Source organism: Musca domestica, unplaced genomic scaffold, assembly GCF_030504385.1.
Source record: "Musca domestica strain aabys unplaced genomic scaffold, Musca_domestica.polishedcontigs.V.1.1 15, whole genome shotgun sequence".
NCBI lineage: Eukaryota > Metazoa > Arthropoda > Insecta > Diptera > Muscidae > Musca > Musca domestica.
This window is the reverse complement of record NW_026712207.1, coordinates 17,976,830-18,000,714: the sequence shown is the minus strand read 5'-3', so window position 1 is coordinate 18,000,714 and position 23,885 is coordinate 17,976,830. Positions and strand designations below refer to the sequence as shown.

The 23,885-nt window shown below is 38.3% G+C and overlaps 1 protein-coding gene across 5 annotated transcripts in view; it reads left to right on the top strand.

Moving 5' to 3' along the window:
- The first annotated feature begins 9,994 nt into the window (after positions 1-9,994).
- The window catches only part of LOC101892356 (uncharacterized), a 63,972-nt gene continuing 50,081 nt past the window's right edge, over positions 9,995-23,885 (top strand). The window contains exons 1-2 of one of the 5 annotated variants that reach the window (XM_020039354.2): positions 9,995-10,335; positions 13,748-14,241. The gene's annotated coding sequence lies outside the window, so the exon portion shown is untranslated. Of the gene's footprint in view, positions 10,336-10,561; positions 10,842-13,701; positions 14,242-23,519; positions 23,544-23,885 lie in introns of those variants that run through there. The other 4 variants (XM_011297177.3, XM_011297178.3, XM_059119797.1 and 1 more) reach the window with 4 other exon arrangements.

Here is a 23,885-nt window from a genome sequence, read left to right as displayed (position 1 = left end):
TGGTGATGCGGCAGAGTTTCCCCATGCTGCAGTGTGGAGTTGTTTTTGCGACTTCGTCAGGTGGATTCGGACCACAGCATTCACAAATGAGTTTTACCGGAAGAATTTTTGTTTTAGGTTGTGTCGTACGAGAAGGATTCAAGTCTCCTCCTTTTACTTCTAATCAGTTACTGCGTCACATGCAAGAATCTCAAATTCTAGTCCTTTTGCCCTTTGTATGTATGTATGTACATATGTATTTTCCTGTGCGAATGGATGTACATATAGCGCTAAATTCTCGAAGTTAATGAAATAATCACTCAGTTGGTCAGACAAGAAGTTAGGAAAAAATAAGTTAAATAGTATCCATCCCTGGTTGATAGAGATATTTAGAAAAGAGTCGCTGACTTGTTTTGCAAGTTATGATATTTATAAATGCGGACAATTGTGACGCCTTGTCAGGGACATACAAGAAGGGGTGGACCGATATCTATCATCTTCGGACCAGATCTTGTGATGGAAATATTAGGATGTGCCACGTTTGAAAATAATCGGATGCTCATTTCGCCTTTTATGACCATGTGTTGGTAAAAGGATTGGAATGTGTGAAATTTGAAGACCATTTCACATTTTCTAAGAGAGACGATTTTTCAAAATGTTGACCCTTTGTGGGAGAAGTACTTGATGGAGTCGACTGATATTGTCCATTTTCGCACCCGACCTAGCACTAACATAAATATTAGAATTTGCAAAGTTTGCTCAAAATTGGACAATCGGACCCAATCGGACACTGCCTTCAAGAGTTATGGTGTGCACCAGCCAGATAGACAGACGGATGGGCATCCCTAGATCAACTTCAAATGTCCCGAAACAGATTTGGTCCAAAGAGACACATTTTGGCCGTATCAAATGATATAATGATATATACCCTCTGTAGCCATAAGGCTGAAGGTATAATAAAAATGCAAGTTGGGTGTGTGCACGACTGCGCCTCTAGGCACTTTTGATTTTAATTTTAATTGTCCTTCTTCCTTAATTTCTTGTAGTTTGTTTTGTTGGGACTAGTCGGAATTATCGAAATGTTTATTTGCTTTGCTTATCTTTGCTATTTTAAGTGATGCTCCTTGTCCTTCGCATGGACACTTCAATGAACAGAGGTTGGAAGACGGTGAATGGAGTACGGCCATGAGATAAACTCCCTGTGATATAATATTGTTATCGAAGGACGTGCGAATATGACCATCAACTCACTCAAACGCCTTTGGGCACATTCGTTTTGTAACGATATTCTATACTCCTATACTGTGGCATTCAAATGCCGCCTTAGAGGAAGCGATAGAGCTGGAATAAAAGTTTTTGGAGACAGTTAAATAAATACGAGCTTTTGCTACAAACTCCAATGTTGCAACTCCTACATATGTGTGGCCAATTAGAGACTTACAGCCTAAAGAGACTTACATTATAATCATTCATGAATTGTATTATTATTTATATCAGAATATAAATATTACAACGTGGCACATTTCCCCAAAAAGGACCAACGTTTGGCAAAACAAAACGCTCAACCAAAAGGGAAACAAGCATCCAAACCTCTTCAGATTTCACACATACAAACATTTTTGCTAACTCAAGATCTTCCGTTAAAATTGGATATACATTTTCGATTTTTTTAGAATTTTGCGCATACCAATATTTTTATCTGAATTGGATGAAGTATGAAAATGAAATACTTCGGTCGACCATATATGGTACCTACAAACAGGCACACTTTAACATTTTCTAAAAATTATCACATATCTCATACAAAGTGAAGAAAGTAACCAATATAGTCCAAAGCTATCACGTCGCAATGTTTATATCATATTTATTTAGGTCCGATGCGAAATAGACTATATTGACCCATTTCTTCAGAACCTACTCCATAGAGGGTCAACAATTTGAGTACTCATAAGAGAAGTCGAAATATATGTAAAAATTCCGATATTGGCTGAGGGTATACATCTGTCGGCAAAACCGACTGATACTTTTTAACTTGTTGTGAGAATAAGTGATAATCATAATTTTAACATTTTGAAGGGGAGGTGCGAGAAGGAACCGATATCTTCCATATTCGCATTAGATTTCTGGTTGGAAAATAATATGTAGATATACCAAGATTAAAAATAATCGCCGACTTCTTTTGCAAGTTATGGGATATATAAGTATTGAAAACTATGGCCCTTTGTGGGAGAGACCGATATTTGTCATCTTCACATAAGATCTTTCGTTAATAGAAATATTGAGATATATGCATTTTGAAGAGAGTCATAATGATTCAAAATGTTGACCCGTTCAGGGGGAGGTACCAGAAGGAGTGGTCCGCTACATTCCAAAATATTAGGATACGCAAAATTTGAAAACTGAAGACAATCGTACTCTTATTTCACATTTTATAAGAGCTATGTCGGATACTGCCTACAAGAGTTATCGAATACACCAACGCCCAAATACCCTAAAATGGATCATGATGGCCACATCAAATGATACCCTCTGAAGCCATATGGCTGAGGGAATAACAAGTAAAATAGTGTTCAGTACCCTCCTCCGTGACGTTAAGAAGGCCTTTTAAAATAAAGAGCTAGAATCGAATCGGTATCCCCGCAAATAGGAAAACACATAAAATATGCAAAAGCACTTCTTTGTATTCCGCATACCGCAGATCCTGTATTGATACTATGTGCGTACACAACCATTTGTACAGGCACTTAGTCATGTGTTTGTTTAAGGATGGAGCCAATACTTCGAGACTTGATGAATGAGAAAACAGTGGCAGTGGTCTTGCCGTGAACAGATTCGCAGCGATGACGGTACGGAGCGAGTCCACCTTTCATCCCGTATATAGTTGGTGTTTTTTAAACTGGATTAAAAAGATTTCAGGAACGACCTATCTATAGGCTTCGGAATCATTATTGTTTCTACCGATTTACTTAGAGTTTGATGAGAAAAGTTTTCACATACGTATCGACATACACACACGTGCGTGTAGCCGTGAATAAAGGGAATGGCGTCTGCATCCACAATTGTCGATAGTTTGGTATCTTCGTGACTCCTAAACTTTTTGCTTATTTCCTATTCCATACGGACACGGTTGAAGTTAAGTGACGCCTAGGGCGCATTTCTTTGATTAGACAGAGAATTGAGTTAGCCCGTCAGGTGATTCCGATGCTTGTTAAAGCGATTGGACATTTGCTTTCGAACAATCTCAGCATAGACTGGCGTTTCTCTGCAGGACGGCTCTTTAAACCAATTGTATGTCTGTGCATAAATTGCCAATGTATGTTCTGTTAAATATCCAATCGAAATGCACCTGGCACGCCAAGCATTTAAATTCCTAAAAGAAATTCAGATACACGGAATTGAAGTTCGAACATGCACCGAGGCATAAATTTCCACGGTAGCCCCACGCCAGTGGTGTTATCTTCATTATCGCGCTGCACCGGGGCAGTGCTCTGCTAAGGGGAAGCAAAAACACACCTCTATAAATAAAATACTGTTTAATCGCCGTGTTTCAATGCTTTTCCGCTTGGACAGCACAATCAACACCTACTGCAAAAATATCCGGCAGCGAAAAGGATTCGAATAAAAAGCGATGCGTTTTTTAGCTGCCTGGGTTTTTTGTTGTTGTTTTGTTTTCGGTAAAGACTCTTTATTTAATTGTGGAACCAGCTTTGCCATGTCCATTTCAGATGGCGCGAACACCAGCGCTTTTGTTGGATAACAACAACAACTGACCTACCGTCTGTACGGCACTCGGTAATCGTACATGCCACTGGAGTTTGGAGGTGACAGAGTGTGTACACAGCTGTAAATTTTGGTTGGTTTCGGTGTTCTCTAGGACGCTGTGGCGGTAGCGGTGGCGGAGGACGCAGAAGCCTTCGTTGTTTATTTATAGATTACAACAGTGTAAACAACCATTAACATTCGACAGGTTTGACCAGGGGCAGTCCAACACTGGTTTGAAGTGCCTTCAAGTGAGTCGCTTGCAAATTAATTCGTTCGAAGTGGAATAATGGCAGGATATGCAGATGGTGTTTTTGGAGGTCCAAGTGTTGATAAAAAAACTAAAATAGATCCAGAGTTACTTTAAAATCAAATGTATTGAAAGATTCGAAAATTTGCATACCCTGTTTTTTAATAATCCGATTGAAACCAGAATATTTTTATCAGACTTTTAATGTTGTTTTCTTATCATTTTCATAAAAAAACATTACTCAATAGGATTGAATGGAAAAAATGGGGGTTTGTAGGATTGTATGTTTGTTTGGTCTGCCTCTTATTCTTACACTTCCAGGAAACAGACCTGAATGTGGCACACTTCAGGGTATGCGGTGTGTTTACGCAGAGTGTGCCTCGGCCAGCTGTATCGTCGTTTTCTGATGTCGTTTTGTTTCCCTTTGCTTGATTCCATTGTCCGACTCCGTTTCTAATCAATTGAATCGCCTAGCTTGGAGTACCTCTGGCTCCTCCACAAAAACGTAATCACATCGAATTGTCCTTGAAGCGTACGGAACTACAACTTCTTAATTGGCTGCTAAATGAAAGTGACAACACCAATCTCGAGCTCTTCTAAACCGGAAATAAACTACACTCAATAAACAGCTAGTTTTAAGTTTTGGTCGAATGATCTCACAAATAGCACATAAATATATCCTTAAAATCTTATTCGTTCGTCTAGATAAGAAGTGTAGGCGAACCATGTTTGTCTATTTATGTTTTAGTTCTATTCATGTTTTAGTTCTAAAACGTATTTATTTAGCTCACCCCGTTTGTTTTAGTTATTATTTATTCTTGGGTCAAATTTAGTAATTCAAATTTCACCCTCTTCCTGTCCACCGATTAATCTGAAATTTTGTATACACTTTGGATTTTGGTGACAATACAATTATGTTTATTCATTGTCATTGTAAATTCAAAATGTCCGCCGTTACAAAATGGCGGATAATTTATGTTTTATTAATCCCATCAATATGGGTATCAAATGAAAGTGCTCAATGCAATTTACCATGCAAAACTGAAATCTAAGATGGGTGCCGCTACCAAATGGCTGAACAGTTTCCAGCTAAGTACAATTATATCATGGGCTTCTACAATACATAGAATGCAGGGCAGCACTGTGGATCACGCAGTCGTATACTTAGGTGCGAAACTGTTTGAAGGAGGTCAAGCCTATGTGGCTCTTAGTCTAGTAAGACCTTTGTAGGGACAACGTATAGAGTGTTGGACTGCAATAAACTAACGGGCAAGAAACCTTGCAGTAATAAAGCATAAAATGAATTAAACAGAATGTGAAATAAAAAAAGACTAAAAACTTGAAAATAAAAATAGGTAAAACAGCTGTTTAAGTTAAACGGTTTTATGTTAAACATTCATTGCAATGTTTAAGATAAATGTACTAAAAACCAAAAAATAATAAAATATAGATTTAGTTGTGGGAATTATAAACATATGCATAGACTAGACTAAAATAAAACCGTGGAGCACGTCAATTGTCTACAAATGACAACTTAACGTGCGACAGAAGACGGTGAGGAAATTACATACTATTTTCTTGCTCATGAAAATTCCAATGATAAAGGTACTACTCCATATGATAAAAGTACTACTCGCTCACCATTATGAAGCTTGTAAAGCTTCATTATAAGCGAGTTTTAGGGTTTTTTATTTCCACATTCTAGCCCTACTCATCACCCGTCCATCGTAGTAGTAGTACAGTATTTTTTATTTAAACATATCAAATTCTTTACAGTGTGTGTAATATTAAATTAAAATTTTTTGTAATATTAAATAAAACAAGTAAGCAAAGGCTACAGCCGAGCGGGGCCAACCGTTGAATACCCTACAACACTATAATAAACGATACAGTTTATATAGGGGGGATACCCGAAAGAATTCCACAAGATATTGTGACAAATAATAAAAGAAAACCAACAGGTTCCGTTCTCTAATTTTCGAATAATAGCAACTTAAACTAATTTGCTCATTTCCAATTCATTGGTAGATGTTGCACGTAAATGGTCTTCCTAGATCTGGAACCAATATTTCCCAAAGACCTATAATCTCTCAGAAGTAGCAAAAGATTAGCATTTATCATTGGTTTTTGACTGTAACGCATCTATATGAGATACAGACATTTGATTATATTCTTCAACGAAATCAGCGTTAACGAAATAGTCAGAAGTGCGTCTTTCCTGTATTTGTGAATTCTCCAAAAAGTCACTGGAATGGACATTTTCGTATTTTGTCTACAAAAGTTGGCAAACTATTTCACACATTGAATATTTTTGGAGGGCCATCCGAAACTGCTTGGCTTTTGCAATGTCCGGTAACCCCCATTCAAATGTGCGTGAGGATCGGGCGATAATTACGACCTGCTGACAATTTTGCAGTTTTTTGGTCCATTTCAACCCCTAAATATATGGCGATCATTTCCAAAAAGAATAGGCTTTTATTCTGACCCTCATCTTATCTCCATGCAAAATTTCGTAAGGATCGGGGCATAAATGCGATCTGTATATGATATCCTAACTACTTAGTTTTGTTAGCTGTAGAAATATTACCAAATGAATTCAAAATGAAAATATGCCAAAAATATGACAAAATTGAAAAAATATGAGAAAATTTTACAAAATCAATATTTTCATCTTTAGAGAGATTTGTTTATGCGATTTTTTTAGACGTTTTTTCTTTCCTGCCTAGAGGCCATTCTGAATTAATAAGAACTGTCGAAATCAGTTCAGCCGTTCTCGACATATAAGAGATTTTTCAAGCATATCTTCTTTGATAAACATATATATCGCACATATTTTGCTATATATCTGATTTGTTGGATGTTAACATCAATGTAAAGATCAGAAGTAACCTTGTCATGGCTTTGTGATTTCGCCGGGATTTAAAATATTCGCGGTTTAATGAAATATTTTGAATTTTTTCAACACAAAAGATATAGTCTTTTTTACCCGCTAAATATTATCCGATGACCACCCAAATTGGTAGGCTTCTTCCCCGCCCTAAACTCTAGCTACATGCGAAATTCCGCGTCAATTGGTCTATAATTGCGACCTGTATAGCTACTGCAAAATTCGACATTTTTTCAGCATTTGGTCCATTTCAACCCCTAAACATTTGGCGATCATCTCCAAAAGAAATAGGCTTCTATTCTGACCCTAACCCCACCTTCGTGCAAAATTTCGTAAGGATCGGGCCATAATTGCGACCTGTAGCGTGATTACAAATTAACATGGACAGACGGACGGACGGACATACATAGCTAGATCGACTCAGCTCGGCGAGCTAGGAAGATCCATATATACTTTCCTATATGGGAAACCAATATTTCGAGGTGTTACATAAATTCTGGCCCAATCAAACTTATAATACCCCCAACACATAGTGTTGTAGGGTATAAAAATTAGATATATAATATCAATAAGACAATAGCCTATGGCTGTCTGTCTGCAGCTAATGTTGTAACCTTTTTATTATTATTTTTAAAGACATTGTTTGAAAATACAAATTGGAATTGTAAAGTTAAATTCAGATAATAGCCGATTTCTATATTGTGTACAAATTTTTATAAAACTTGCGACATATTTCCAATTTACAATATATCCATTTAAAATATTTATAAGGTCATCTTCCTTAAGCAGTGTCTTTTTGAAGAACATAATTCTAAATTCTTTAAATATGGGGCAGTTACTAAGAAAATGTTGAAGATTTTCAGCTTCCATCAAGTTACATAAAGAGCAGAGTGGGTTCCAATTTGCATCTACATTATTGAGATTAAGTTTGATGTTAGTTTGACCTACTGATGGGTCTAGCTTCGAGTAAATTCGGGTCGTTTGATTGGCTCTATTTATGGCATCGCACCAATATTTGTAATCTAATGTCTTTAGGGGTGATCTTTTTTTTCCACAACTTCGCTTTTGGTACTATTTAAATTAAATGGATCGATATTGTTTTGCATTAAGAGTGCACGAATATGCTTCGCCCAGTAAATGTCTTTTTGCAGAACTATTTTCGCCAGTTTGTGAGGTAATCGGTTGAACAACTGCCTAATAATAGTGTAACATTACAAAACCAACATTTTAATCAACGATTGTAGACAATCGACGTGCCCCACGGTTTTATTTTAGTCTGGTCTATGCACATGTTTATAATTCGCACGACTGTATCTAATTTATTATTTTTTGGTTTTTAGTAGATTTTTCTTAAACATTGCTTTGTATGTTTAACATAAGACCGTTTAACCTAAAACGTTTTTTACCTATTTTTATTCTAATGAGCACTAGGCTGAACAATCCTTCAAGCAGAGATGTAGTAAATAGGATTCGAGATTACCATTGCGGCTAGTCCGATGGAATATGTGCTTGGAACATACAAAAATACCAAAATCCGTGAGATACCCCTGCAGGGAGGCCATCCGAAAACGACAAACAATTCAGACCATCTACAAATTTAGCGAAGAAAGAGTGCTTTCCACGGACAAACTTAAATTGGTATGCTGGACGAGAATCAGGATTATTTTGGGGAGGTATAAACGACATGTCTAAGCGTATACATCTTTTGGCAATAGGTGGATGGTACCGCCCATACTATATTGCCTCTAGGTGGGAAATTCGATTGTATTTGTTAGTTATCGAAGTGGAAGGTTTTCTTAGTTAAATCAGTGTAAACGTTTGATTCGATGGTTAGCAAAAAGTAAAACAAACTTTACGGGGCACATCCTTATAACGAAATATGGTTTGGGTGTGCTCCAGTGCATTTGACAATGGATGGTCCTTTATTGGATCACTTTTTTGTTGTTGTGCGAAATCGCCAAACAAAATTGTCTACCAATTGCGATTCAATATTGCTTCAGATCGAATGGGCATTTATTAATTTGCTTTTAGCAAACATTCAATTGGCATGCAATTGTTTAACTGTTGGATATTAATTGCTTCCGATTTTTGGTCATTTAAGCACTAAACTCAGGAAATTCTTTGTCATGTGATATCCTCATTTAAAGTGAAGTAGCTGGTAAAATAAATGTGCGTGGCAGGATCCTCACAAGTCCATGAACGGACGTTTGGCAGACCATGGTGTTTGTCGCTACCACATGGCATTGCGATGTGGTAAGTCGGCAAGAGACAGCGACACCCCTATCGCAACAAACACCCCCCCCCCCCATTTGGTTTTTTCGACTGACAAATAAATAAATATTTGATATTCATGATAAACCCCATTAAGCGGACAAAGTCCAATTGATGACATCGTTCTAACAACCAGTATCCTACCTCTTTGCCCATCACCGCCCACAACGCAGACAAGTTCGTACGGCGGCAACAAACTGTCTGGCCATTTTAACGTTAATTGACAATTGATTACAATCAATTGCTTGACATAAAAAGAAAAGGAGAAGGAAGCGGAATGGGCCAAGTCTTAGGCGGATGTTACTGTTGGAGGGGGTGGAAAACAAAAGCAACAAAAGCAGGGGGTGGAAAACAAAAGCATATTCCAGGGAACCAACCAAACAAACATCGACTTCAGGATATGCTAAACGCGTGGTATCAAGGGATCAGACGTGCCGTCGAGAGGAAGGCGAATAGACGACATGGCCATACGCACTTGCGATTGCTGTTTAATACGCCATAATGGACGATGTTCATACCTGCAACGCAGGACAGGCAATTATACGAAAGGGGCAAACACCGAAAGAGAAAAGTCAGTTGACAAGTCAGCAGTGAGCTCGGTGGCTTCACACGAAAATGTTTCTATGACTGCAACATGACGTACAATTCAACAGGAGGCTAAGAGAAAGAAACACCCAAGGTTAAGAGAGACAGAGAGAAAGGACAGAAGAGAACGGAAAGAGACCGTTATTCGGAGTTACTCCGAAGGCTGAAAGGATTTTATTCATTTCCATAGCACTGGACTCGTGTTTGTGCGCAAGGCAGTCGCCATGTAGAGTTACCCGAATATATTGAGTAGTCCGAAGGCATTTCGCTTCAGTTTACATTTTACCGTAGTGCAGAACGTTTAAACGGAATCCAACTGTACAAATGTACCCACCCATCTGTTTGTGTTTCCCTCGCCACATTAAAAGAATCTGAAATTGCTCGAGTGGTGTTGGAATTTAAAAGCCGGTAGTGAAAAAACCTTTCCCAGTGGGCACTTAATTGGCCAAAACAACAGTTCGAAAAAGTACAAAATCTCTAAAACCCGACGAAAACAAATAATCTCCAACAAAAACAACAACGCGATATGAAAGTCGACGTCGGCAACGGAAATCGTTTTGCTAAATTGCAACTGCAGCGCCAATAAACAAGGATTATTTACGAAGTATGTTTCCATTCGACCACAAGAGTACACACCAATACACACACACACACACACACCTACCACCCCTCTACAAACCAATTCATCACATCAAAGTAGGGATAAAACATTTTGACTTGTTTACTTTGTGAGTCATACCAAAACGGATCGGTTCGTTCGTCCGAATCGAAACATATTCAGAATATCCTGCTACCTATCATCGAATACTTTAAGCGTGGTCTTTTTTTAAGATTTTATTGAAAAAGATCGGCCGAAAAGTAAGTGCGATTTCCTCCGGGCCTTGTCACCTGTGTTTATACATACGTATCGTCGGTCGTAGAACGATTTTATCATTCTTAATCAGACACTTGACCACCGTGTGTAGGGGTCTAAACCCCCATCACCTCGCAGTTTTCCGACTGCAGGACCCATGTTCAATTCAAATCATTTGCTGGTACTTGGAATAACTAGTGTATCAATGAACGGTGTTACGAACAAGTCTGGCAAAGGGGCCTATGACTACGATCTCGGTATGACTACGATCTATCTAAGATCTAATTTCACTTTGCAAGGTAAAAAGGACAAAAGTTGTTCCGTGGTACAGAGCCCTGGTACATTTGTTGAACGATGACAATGTGTTGCTGCAGTTGTATTAACGACAACTTCGCTCTTTTGCTGTGTCGGGTGATTTCTCGGGGTCTGTGCAACACACACCCAAACATAATGGCCTCGATTCATTGTCATGTTCGCCTTTGAGTTTGTTGCTTTAGACGAATATGAATTGAATTTCCCATGCGGCTCTTCTCGTTTCACCTAAAATGTGGAAAAAAACATACATTTTAAAGCCGTAATTCGCCACTCCACAAACCCCACCGCCCCCACAATGGTCGTTCCACTCCCATAACCGCAATCATCAACGAAATTATCTTCATCGACCTCGTTCTCGTCCCGTTTTCTGTCCCGTCCCGTCACCGCCATCGTCGTGCTCATCGCCACACTCGTCTCTATAGTCCGGGCACTATACCAGACCAAGAATAATTAAAATGCGGTCTGGTCTGGTCTGGTCTGCTCAGTGTGTGTGTGGTGTGTCAATGTTTGCTTGGAAACGGATGTGCGTGTGGCTGTTTACACATACCTACCAACCCACCTATTTATATTTAATAATAAAATGTTGAAAACAAAAACCTAAACTACAACAACAACAAACAAACCGTACTTTAATAGAGGCACGAATTACAGAAGAAGAACGAAACGACTCTTTGTTCTAGGCCAGAGTCCATTGAAAGCTTTCAGATTTTCCGCCACCACCAAAGCGAACTTCTAAAACTTTGAAAACCATTGAAGAAGAAAATCAATATAAATAATTAAAGGTTTTCAAGGATGTTTGGAGCACCGCGCCGCCAGCGAACTACAATTTTCCACGCCACGTCAGGCAATAAAAAATTCATATTCAAGGAGAAAAGCCAACCATCCGCGCACTGTAGAATTTTCCTATTAACACACACACACACACGTACACACAGACAACCCAATTGTTTCCGCATAGATACTTTTTAGTTATTATGTACAATTGTACGTTCGTATGATTGAATGTGTGTATGTGTGAGATTTTCCGATTCAAGCATTCATGCACACCTACAGAATCACGAAAAGGAGTCGCACTGCATGTGTGTGTAGACACGCAAAGCATTTGTCTACTTGCGGTACACACCGTGGACAAGTACTATATCCATGGGATCAAAACAAATGACAACAGGCCGCAGTCCCGCCTGCTGTCATGATGGGCAATTACAACAAAGACTTGCATCGTAGACCCAATGATAATACTTTAGATCAGATGATTTGCTCAGGGATCAGATTGGATGATTTGATCAAGATTAAAAAAAAAAACATGATAGCAACCTATGTGGACCTTAGGAGAATTGAATATTGCTCCTGATTTAGGGTTTTTATTGTGTCCTATTCAAAACCCCTAACATAAATTGCAGCATAGATATTGATATATCGCCGTAATTGAGATTGGAAACAGTTCTTTGCAACAAAAATAACAACAATATCCTTTTGATCAGGATGAAATAAATCCTATAGCGAGTTAAAAAGGAAGGAATCGTGAAAGCATCGAAGGTTCCAATCTGTATTTCATTCCGAGGGCAGCCATATGGGTATATGTCATATACAGAGGGTATATGTCATTTGATACGGCCAAAACGTGTCTCATCGAAATAACGGTTATAGACCCTATGTCTCCTTGGACCAAATCCGTTTCAGGACATTTGCAGTCAATTTAGGGATGTCCGTCTGTTTGTCTGGCTGGTGTTTACAATAACTCTCGAAGGGAGTATCCGATTTTATCCAATCATGGTACAGTTCGGAGATGGGCAATATCGGTCCAATACCAATACAATATGGGCAATACCTCCCCACTAAAGGTCAACATTTTTACTGAAAATAATTTAACGTATACAACACTGTAGGATCATCTAATTTTGTGAAAACTTTCCAAATCCCAATATTTGTATCAGTTCACTCTAACATATACCTCCCACATAAAGTGCACACTACAGTATTTTTACAGACAAAAGATCGGGTGTGAACATGGAAAATGTCGGTCTACTCCAAAGGTCCACTCACAAAGGGTCAAAATGTTGAATAATCAAAACGCTTATAAATGCGATTCCCTTCAAATTTCACACATCCTAATATCTCTATTAACACAAGATCTGTGATAGATACCGACCCACCCTTTCTGGTATGGAATATCCCCCACAAAGGATCACAATTTTCAATATTTATGTCTCTAATAATTTGCGAAACAAGTCAGCGATTCTTTTAAAACTAGTAACCTGGGATCTGATGTGATTATAGAATTCATCGAATCACTCTTTCCGTTACCTCCCCATAAAATGTTTAAATGTTGATTAATTATTCGCATAAATTCGGAAATAAATGTTAGATGCTCATCCCAATATTTGTTTTTAGTAATAGATGAAGTGGAATACTTCGGTCCACTTTATCTGGTACCTCAGGCACATTTCTCGTGTAAAGGTGAATGAAGTAGTCGGTGTAGCCCAAATCCGGATACATTTATATCAGACTTAGGTCAGTTACGAAATGGACAACATTGACCCACTCGTTTGGAACCTCAACCATAAAGGGTCTACAGTTTGGATAATCGTAACGCTTGTCGAAATATATTTAAACGAACAGTGGCTGAGGGAATACATCTGTCGGTTATACCGACAGATACTTTTTAAATTGTTTTGGTATTTTTTCGTAATGCTTATCATTTTGCACCATGCTGCATAGCCAGCTAATTAAAGACCGGCGGAAATCGCTCTTAAATTGGCATCTGTGTGTGTGTGTGTGTGTGTGTGTGTATGCCCAACATAGAACGCGAAATAAAGAAAACGTGCCACAAAATAACAATAACAATAAGGACAACATCAAATGGCCACAAACACCATTACCGTCTTGGGAGACAAGAACGAACAAGAACACAGTAAGCGTCGTGGATGCCACTGCCGCCTGTGAATGCGATGCAGTTGAATAATCTTTGACAAGTGACTGTCCGAGTCCCCTTAACCTCCCGAGATATGTAGGAATAGCGGTGAAATCTAAGCAATGCAAATATAAAACAAATTAAAACGCGACGAAGCAAACAATCCGACAACCTCCAACAAACCGGTGCACCAGGATCTCATAATCAAATCTCATTTGTGGCACAACGACAACGATTGTTCGCGTAAATTATTCATTGGCATGTTGTTGTCATAACGCAGGACCACAGTTACCTACAAATCTGTCGTGCCCCACCATTTCTTCGAGTGATTTATGGTCTTCGTTAGCGCCATTTCAATCTAATCACTGCTGCTGCTGTGCGGGCCGGAAGACGAAGGACGTTTCGCCACTCCAGTGAAAACCTGTTTATTGGTAAGTGAATGATATTTATGGGAGACCGTCCCCACACGAACCGAAACAGAAGGGCTCCAGCGTCCTCCTCCTTCGAAGTCCTTTTTCCGTAAGTGCCCGTGGGTGGAATGAGCTGCGAGAATCATTATCTGGATTGGTAATTTGTGATGTCGCGGATCATTAACTGCGTAACATGTTTTCCGACAATCTCCTCCGTGCGAGGGACGATGGAGGTGAGGACATTCTTTTTTCGAAAGCTATAGAAAAAGGGGAAATGGAAAAAGGTTAAGGGACGATAGATTTTGTTCGATACCGACCACTTGAACTATGCCGATGGTTGTATAAACCTCTTAACTTTTTGTTCTCGAAAATGTTTCCATCGCAAAATAGACGAACGGTTGTTTCCGTGACTTATCGTGACGTCCTAAGAAAGATCAACCTTCGGCGCCAGTATCAGCATCATATTCGAATAAAAATGAACTGAGTGATGTGGTTCTGGGCAAAATTTAACATCATTTACGAGACCTAGTCCTTGTCGGGGACACATGATGACTTGTATGCCCCTGAAATATGAAATCGGATGGAACTTGCATTTGTCGAAGTAGGGCTTCATCGTAATCCGCAACGATGTCAGTAAAATTTCTTTCTTGCCACTGTATAATATGAAATAATAGCCTTGTAGGACGGAGCTTTATCCAGACGACAACAGGTTTTTTTTAAATATTTGTATGTGGCACGCCACAAGATGGGGGCATGTATGTTCATTTTTCCACTTTGTTTGCAACACGTAAGGAGCCATGAAGTATATACTTTGGTTCAGCATAAGGTTGTTAAACAATTTGTCTATTTATGTCAGTTTGCAAAGTCTACCTTTTTATAGGGTTGCATATGTTTAGCAGTTCTTCCTGCAATGTAGGACTTAAAAATTGTTGAAGGATTTAGAACATCTTTCTTCGCCCAACTTGGTTTTTTTGGTGTTCGCAAAAATCAATCTGAATTAGCTGTGGCTTTGTATATTGTAAAATCTTAATGAGTAGAACATCTCCTCCCAGAATTGTTTAAAATAAGTGTGGCCGCACATAGTATGATAAGAAAAATGTTAAACTAAATTAACGAAGTTCGGTTTCCTAGACATACACATAGAGATAAGACATTACGGATGCGAGTAATATTTACACCGAATGGATGTACCTTTATTGTAACGGCCTCGGGACAACACAGCTAACAATGTAATATACACATTTTGAAATGCTACTCTATGAGGGTGTTTCTGCCTTCGTTAGAGCAAAAGCATTTTCCAAAGTCCGAACAGTTTTTTCCCTTTTCAGAAATACTAGTGGGTGCATTATTTTTCAAATTATTTTCAAATCCTCTTGATGTAGAAATACAAAATCAATTCATGCAAAAAATTATCTAAAGTCGTTAGTTCTTCTTAATTTTATCATAATCGTTTGCGGAATGAGACACAACTGTAGAGTAGTTTTTTTATTCGAGAACCATTGGAGCGAATTATGTACCGTCTGAAATCCAAATAAGATTTAAATGCACCACTTACGAAGAGTTTCCAGATATTGCAACAAACGCCTTCTTGTTTGAGTCCGGTATTTCCTTCCCATTGGAGGGCGTGGAGGGCATTAATTGAGAAAAATACGACACCATGAATGTAAATAATATTGTTTCGTTTTGTCATTTATTTTTTATTTATTTTTATACCCTACAACACTATGTGTTGGGGGTATTATAAGTTTGATTGGGCCAAAAATTATGTAACACCACGAAATATTGGTTTCCCACATAGGAAAGTATATATGGATCATCCTAGCTCGCCGAGCTGAGTCGATCTAGCTATGTATGTCCATGTTAATTTATAATCATGTTAATTTGTAATCCATGTTAATTTGTAATCACTCTACAGGTCGCAATTATGGCCCGATCATCACGAAATTTGGAATGGAGGTCGGGGTTGGGCCAGAATAGAACCCTATTTCTTTTTGAGATGATCGCCAAATGTTTAGGGGTTGAAATGGACCAAATACTGAAAAAATGTCGGATTTTGCAGTAGCTATACAGGTCGCAATTATAGACCAATCGACGCGGAATTTCGCATGTAGCTAGAGTTTAGGACGGGGAAGAAGCCTACCAATTTGGGTGGTCATCGGATAATATTTAGCGGGTAAAATAGACCCTATATTTTTTTTTGTTGAAAATATTTTAAATCCCGGCGAAATCACAAAGCCATGACAAGGTTACTTCTGACCTTTACATTGATGTTAACATCCAACAAATCGGATATATAGCAAAATATGTGCGATATATATGTTTATCAAAGAAGATATGCTTGAAAGATCTCTAATATGTCGAGAACGGCTGAACTGATTTCGACAGTTCTCATTAATTCAGAATGGCCTCTTGGCAGGAAAGAAAAAACGTCTAAAAAAATCGCATAAAAATACCTCTCTAAAGATGAAAATATTGATTTTGTAAAATTTTCTCATATTTTTTCAATTTTGTCATATTTTCATTTTGAGTTAAACATTTGGTAATATTTCTACAACTAACAAAACTAAGTAGTTGAGATATCAGGATATCATATACAGATCGCATTTATGGCCCGATCCTTACGAAATTTTGCATGGGGATAAGATGAGGGTCAGAATAGAAGCCTATTCTTTTTGGAGATGATCGCCATATATTTAGGGGTTGAAATGGACCAAAAAACTGCAAAATTGTCGGCAGGTCGTAATTATCGCCCGATCCTCACGCACATTTGAAAGGGGGTTACCGGACATTGCAAAAGCCAAGCAGTTTTGGATGGTCATCCAAAAATATTCAATGTGTGAAATAGTTTGCCAACTTTTGTAGACAAAAACGAAAATGTCCATTCCAGAGACTTTTTCGAGAATTCACAAATACAGGAAAGACGCACTTCTGACTATTTCGTTAACGCTGATTTCGTGGAAGAATATAGTCAAATGTCTGTATCTCATATAGATGCGTTTCAGTCAAAAACCAATAATAAATGTTAATCTTTTGCCACTTCTGAGAGATTATAGGTCTTTGGGAAATATTGGTTCCAGATCTAGGAAGACCATTTAAGTGCAACATCTACCAATAAATTGGAAATGAGCAAATTAGTTTATTCGAAAATTAGAGAACGAAACCTGATGGTTTTCTTTTATTATTTGTCACAATATCTTGTGCAATTCTTTCGAGTATCTCGCCTATATAAACTGTATCGTTTATTATAGTGTTGTAGGGTATTCAACGGTCGGCCCCGCTCGAATGTAGCCTTTGCCTACTTAAACTTTGCAACTTAAACTAATTTGCTCATTTCCAATTTATTGGTAGATGTTGCACTTAAATGGTCTTCCTAGATCTGGAACCAATATTTCCCAAAGACCTATAATCTCTCAGAAGTGGCAAAAGATTAACATTTATTATTGGTTTTTGACTGAAACGCATCTATATGAGATACAGACATTTGACTATATTCTTCCACGAAATCAGCGTTAACGAAATAGTCAGAAGTGCGTCTTTCCTGTATTTGTGAATTCTCGAAAAAGTCTCTGGAATGGACATTTTCGTATTTTGTCTACAAAAGTTGGCAAACTATTTCACACATTGAATATTTTTGGATGACCATCCAAAACTGCTTGGCTTTTGCAATGTCCGGTAACCCCCTTTCAAATGTGCGTGATGATCGGGCGATAATTACGACCTGCCGACAATTTAGCAGTTTTTTGGTCCATTTCAAACCCTAAATATATGGCGATCATCTCTAAAAAGAGTAGGCTTCTATTCTGGCCCTCATCTTATCCCCATGCAAAATTTCGTAAGGATCGGGCCATAAAAGCGATCTGTATATGATATCCTAACTACTTAGTTTTGTTAGCTGTAGAAATATTACCAAATGTTTAATTCAAAATGAAAATATGACAAAAATATGACAAAATTGAAAAAATATGAGAAAATTTTACAAAATCAATATTTTCAATATTTTATTTATTTTTTTTTTTTTTTTTTGGATTGGGATGAATTAGATGCCGGATATCACTATAAGGTGCCATATAAAATAAATGCTCTTCTAACCTAATCTAAAACGCTAATTTTTAAATTGGAAAATGTTCCTCAAAATTTGCAGGCACCGCTAATTGGGGGGTTTGCTTAAAAGGCTTGAAAAATTGTAGATATTTTTTAAACAATTGTTTGTCTATTGGACCCTCGAAGAGGTATTTGTGGCTACGTCAGTCAGCGTATAGGGATTATTTACACGTCTGTGCTATTTTCAAGGTCTATTTAAATATTGGAATCTCTTTCATAATCTTAAGGGACAGGCGGACAGACAATTCGACAATTTGACTCTCTATGTCCCCAAAGTATGTTTTATGGTATGATAAACCGATGAAAAATAATTTTCCGCCACATTATGGGTGAGGTCATAAAAGAGAAATTAAATTAGGCTGCCCTTTGGATGCTCTCAATCATGGGATGGACCAAACTAAACAACTGGCAGCATTCTTTCTTAACGTTGCGAATTCAAAATTACAGCCCATTTCTTTGATTCAGGAATTTCACCCGATTTAGCGAACGCATCCGTCAAGCTACAGCAAAAATGTGCTAATAAAGAAACTTTAGAGGTAAGCCAATGATCTGAAAGTGGCAATTTGATAGATTGATTGATTGCAGCTGAAGCCCATGTTTAGCAAAGTATGGACTTTGTTTAAACATAAATTGAATAACATTGAAACTATTCGATTGTAATATTCTTAAAAATAAGCATTGAACAATAAAACTAGGGGTCAGCAACGTAGACCGGGTCCGCTAGTGGATATCTAAAACAATGTTACATCTGTTACTTGTTCCTTTAAATAAATGGTCACGTTCGATTACTCGCAACGACTGTGGACACGTTTACTGGAGGTTGATCGTTTACGCCATATTTGGTGTTTCCCATCATACCATGTCGAGAAAGACCTGCTGACCTCCTCGCAGTTATCAAATTGCAACGTAATGGAATCTTTTTGTCAGTCCCAAATTGAAAATTGAAAGTGCATTACCTATATGCTATCACCTTCGTGCTGCTCACCTTGTTTTCAGCATACGGAATGTTCACAGGCAACTTGTCTTCCATAACAACAATGTGCTTTCTGTAAATCTGTCATTTATTGTAAGTCGTACTCATCCACATCAAAAACACATTTCCCTTTTGCCGATTGCTCAACAGCACAAGTAGCAGGTATTTGTATGAGCTTGAAGTTACTGGGTACGTCTAGGTCTATTCGACTAATTTTTTTTTATGTTTAATTTATTCTTTTCCCCGACATCTTGGCAAAAGTGGAGGGGTTTGGTATTCCCCTTGTCATGGCGAAATGCAGTTCCGCTTACAAAACCCGTTAGAGTCCTTGTCCTTTTGTCTCATTTCCATGTTGCCTATCCGCTATAGTTGATGTTACCTGTGTTTGTGTTTACCTTTCTTTGAAAATGACATTAAAAGGTATGAACAGGGTGAATGGGATGTGACTTTGTCAAAGGGTAAACCGTTCGTGTAACAAAAGAAAATTGGAGCTAAATGCATTAACTTGTCCTTGCTAAACAAGTTCACCCCTAGGTTTAATACGGGTCTCCATCGTGGTTTTGTTGCGGAATAACTATTTTATAGTACGTGTACAGTTTACAGGACTTAGTAAAGCTAGTGGATTTAAATTGTCAATTCCCTTGGATATACGTTCAACAGATCCTCATGGAGGAGGCTAATTCGGCAAAATGCTGTAATGTAAACATACTCTTATCTCCAACACTCGAGTGTTTGTTGCATTGTACAATTTAGTCAAGGGTACCTCCTTTCAAACAATAACATCAAGCTCTGTACGTTTCTGTAATTTACCTCGTCAAATTTGAACAACTTCAAAATAGGTTTTCATCTCCAATGTAAGAAATCGGGAATGATTGAATTATTCATACTCGCTGCAGCCCTCTGGTGAACATTGAAAATGTAGAATTTTGAAAAAAGAAAAAAAAAAGGCAAACATGGTTTATTGGATAAATAAGTTACTACTTATTATTTCTCAGATGGCCAGCAGTCATCGGGGCAAAGTACAGGGAACTTGCAACACAAATTCAAAGAATAGATAAAATCGGGAGACAGAACAAGTAATGATGGACAAGTTTTTCTGATTATTTTCCTAGATATGTTAGGCAAACAGCTTCGTATGTTCACTTGCTTGTTCCCCATAGTCGGCCTAATTTATTTAACTTTCTGGTTCGATTTATTCATGAGCGTCCATCCGTCTGTCGTTTGTTTGTGTAACCTAAATACAGGTCGATTTTATTGTCCGATTGAGATGATTGATGACGATCGGTCCAAATTTCGAGATATAGATGTTGCCTCCATTTCACTCTTATTGTGCATCAGCTCAAAGAGGATCGATTTACAGATGTGCACATACAGCCAAATTACGTGTATTGAATTTGGTGAAAATCGGTGGAGATATAGCACATCTCAAAGCCCTAATATTATGTAATAATGATATTCGGTACAAAATGCAGCCTGGAAATACCTCTACCAAATTGGATATTTGACCAGACAGACAACATCTATGGTCGGTTCCAGGACTGCAAGAATGTAAAAATGTTTACTACGATTGCCGACTTTCCGAAAAAGATCCCAAACTTAGTAGATTTTTGCAGGTTCTGGTTCTAGTTGACCAGCCATTCACATGTACCAGCCATACCAGCCTCGCAAAATCGCACATTTCTTTTCGAGTCACACTATACGTAGGTCCTCTTTATTTCATATGTCTTTGTGTTTGTGCAGATGTATAAATAAATACATTTTCCACCAAAAGAAACGGAAACTCAGAAGGAGAACATTTACATTTATTTGCATTTCGAGCAGGATACGGGCCAATAGCTCCGACTACAATGGCAATGGCAGTGCTATTGTAATGGCAACCGCTTCAGACAGCAACATCTGCCGCAGTAACGATGGCGCCGAATGCATTAACGTGGCATTTAAACACGGCCATGCACATAGCCACGAATGAATACATGTTCACATTCGTGCATGCCCTCGTCTGACGTTAGCTGAGCACATCGAAATTTACATACATACATACAAACACATGCACATGCACATCCGAACACACCTATGCTCATTTCGTATGATTGCTGAATTGCATTTCTCTAACATTTCGACAGCTAATGATATGCCTAAAATGAAATAAGGAGTGCTCATGCATTTTATACGAGGGTTGGTATTTGCATTTCAGCTCCAGCAATTAAAAGATGCCCGTCTAAATAGGAAGTGGGCAAATCTATATTCTCTGGGAATATTGCAAACATTTAGTGGAGGACATTGGAGAATCATTGCAAGAACTATTGCCACTACTTCTTCGTGGTCATTTTACAGGGAAATGTGCTTTAAAATGTTGGACAAGCAAACGAGCCCTTGGTTGTTTGTTCAGCCCTAGATTTTATTTGAATTCTGCAGCGAAGGATGTTATTCGTAATTGTTATTTGGGGCTACACTAGGTAACAGATGCTCAACGAATTGTTTTCATAAGATTTTCAACAATAACTTCAACAATAGCTATCCAGGTTCCTTCGATCGGACCCTCGTATGTCTGAACAGAAACCCTCGTGTGCTGTGCAATAGGTTCGCACAAGCACAAACATACCATTTAGTATGCAACAAGGATAATGGTTTTACCCCCAATATTGTTCTCGTTCTTGGTGTTCTTTGATATGCCCCGCAAGCCATAATGGCGCAATGTTCCGGCACTGGCTCTGCTTGTGTTGGAATAAGTTTGTAGTTCCGTCAAAGAGGAAAATGTAAAAAAAGGATTCGGTTTTTTTTGATGCTCTACATTAGAAATATAATAAATAGAAATGAGGGACTGGCGGGCATGCCATAAAGGCGCTACCAGTTCACGCTATACAACTCAGTGTTCTTGCCTCAAGGTGAACAAAACTTTGGTCTTGGTTCGCCGATCCAAATAGATTATTAAGCTCGTCTCGGCAGATAAACAAACAAATAAATCATAACCATATGACCTTCGCCTTAACTAGGCGAAACTCATAAATCTAAAATGTGGGATTTGAACAGCGGTCCACGGTGTGCAGCCAACTCAACGCTTAGAGCCATTAACACGTCTTCCTACAGCATCACTTTAACAGGTGTATGGAAGCAATATAGTTGTTCTGGTTAAAATGTCCATCACTACAAAAAAATCAAGCTTTGCTGTGAAAACGTCTTGCTATTAGAACTTGAGTCAAACTTGGAGGGTTTCTGGTGTTTAATCGCAATAAGTTCGAATTATATACTACTTTCCACAGAACGGCCCTTATAAGCCATCATCCACACCAAATATGCGTGATGATCCGCTTAACCAACGTCAAAACGCGTCGCATAGTGGCGAGTGTGTGATAGTGTCTATCTGGTGGTTTTCCTTTTCACCGCAAATTCAGATCATTAGGTTCGTCACTCACTTTCTCTGACGTGGCCAGGAAAACCGTGGTGTGCCTTTCATTGCGATTAACTAATTATTTTTAAGGACAACATCATCAACGCTTTATCGCAAAAGCCTCCAAATAAATAGCACGGCCTTGTAGATCATCCACACCAAATATCTCCGATGAGCCGCAACGCGTCGCATAGTTTTGAGTGTGTAAAGTGTCTCCCTCACTGTCAATGGTCACAGCAAATTCCCGATCGTCTGGAGAGCAAGGCAAACAAATAAAATCATAAACATAGAATCGTCGCTTTAATGAGGCAAACATGGAAGAAAATGTTAACTGTACACCGAATGCACAGTCTCCAACCCGACCAAACGGCTCCAGTCATCATACATCAGAGAAAGTCGTAAGCCTCGGGAAAATATTTAGAGTTTTTGACAGAAACCAGATCGCATATACATTATGATCGAATATTTTCAGTGCTCACATGCCTATCATCTGAGAAATCGGTCCAAAGGTTTCATAAACAGAAGCATTCTGCAACAGTAGATTGGTTGCAGAGTTTTAACCTAATAAATACAAGAGGCTTTTAGAAACAACAATAGGATCAAGTTTGTTATTGCATAATAACGCTGAATTCTGAAATGGAAGCTTCTGGGGGACAAATGAAAAATGTTATAAAGGTAACAAGTTTTTATTTCATAGAAAGTACATTCAACGTCATTTTTTAATCTCTTTGAACTCTTTGTAGCTGTGTCCGCTTTCGATTGTTTTATGATCAAAACCTAAAAATCTGCCAACGATCCATCTATGGTACGGATCCTCTTATCTCGACCAGCGGAGTCGATCAAGCAAAAGTGACAACAAAGGTAAATGCCAGCAGTACCGTCGAAATATTCGCATATTTTACATGTGCTACCCGTTGATGGTTGGCCAGTTAATCGCTTAGAACAGATTATTGATGACATTAGAGGACCAATTCAACCAAAACTGACAACATAACATGGCAAAAATTGTTCGAAAGTCACTTCCTCAGACATTTAAATATATAGTTTCCTATTTCTAGTGAGCATTGGCCGAAAGGTCGAAAATGAGAATACCAAACCGGGATTTGGCTAACAGGACGGTTTTCTCTTAAAAATTGACCATGGAAGCCCAATGATAGGCGAATCGCTTCCAGAATTTAAAAAATTCTCAAAAATATTTACTGG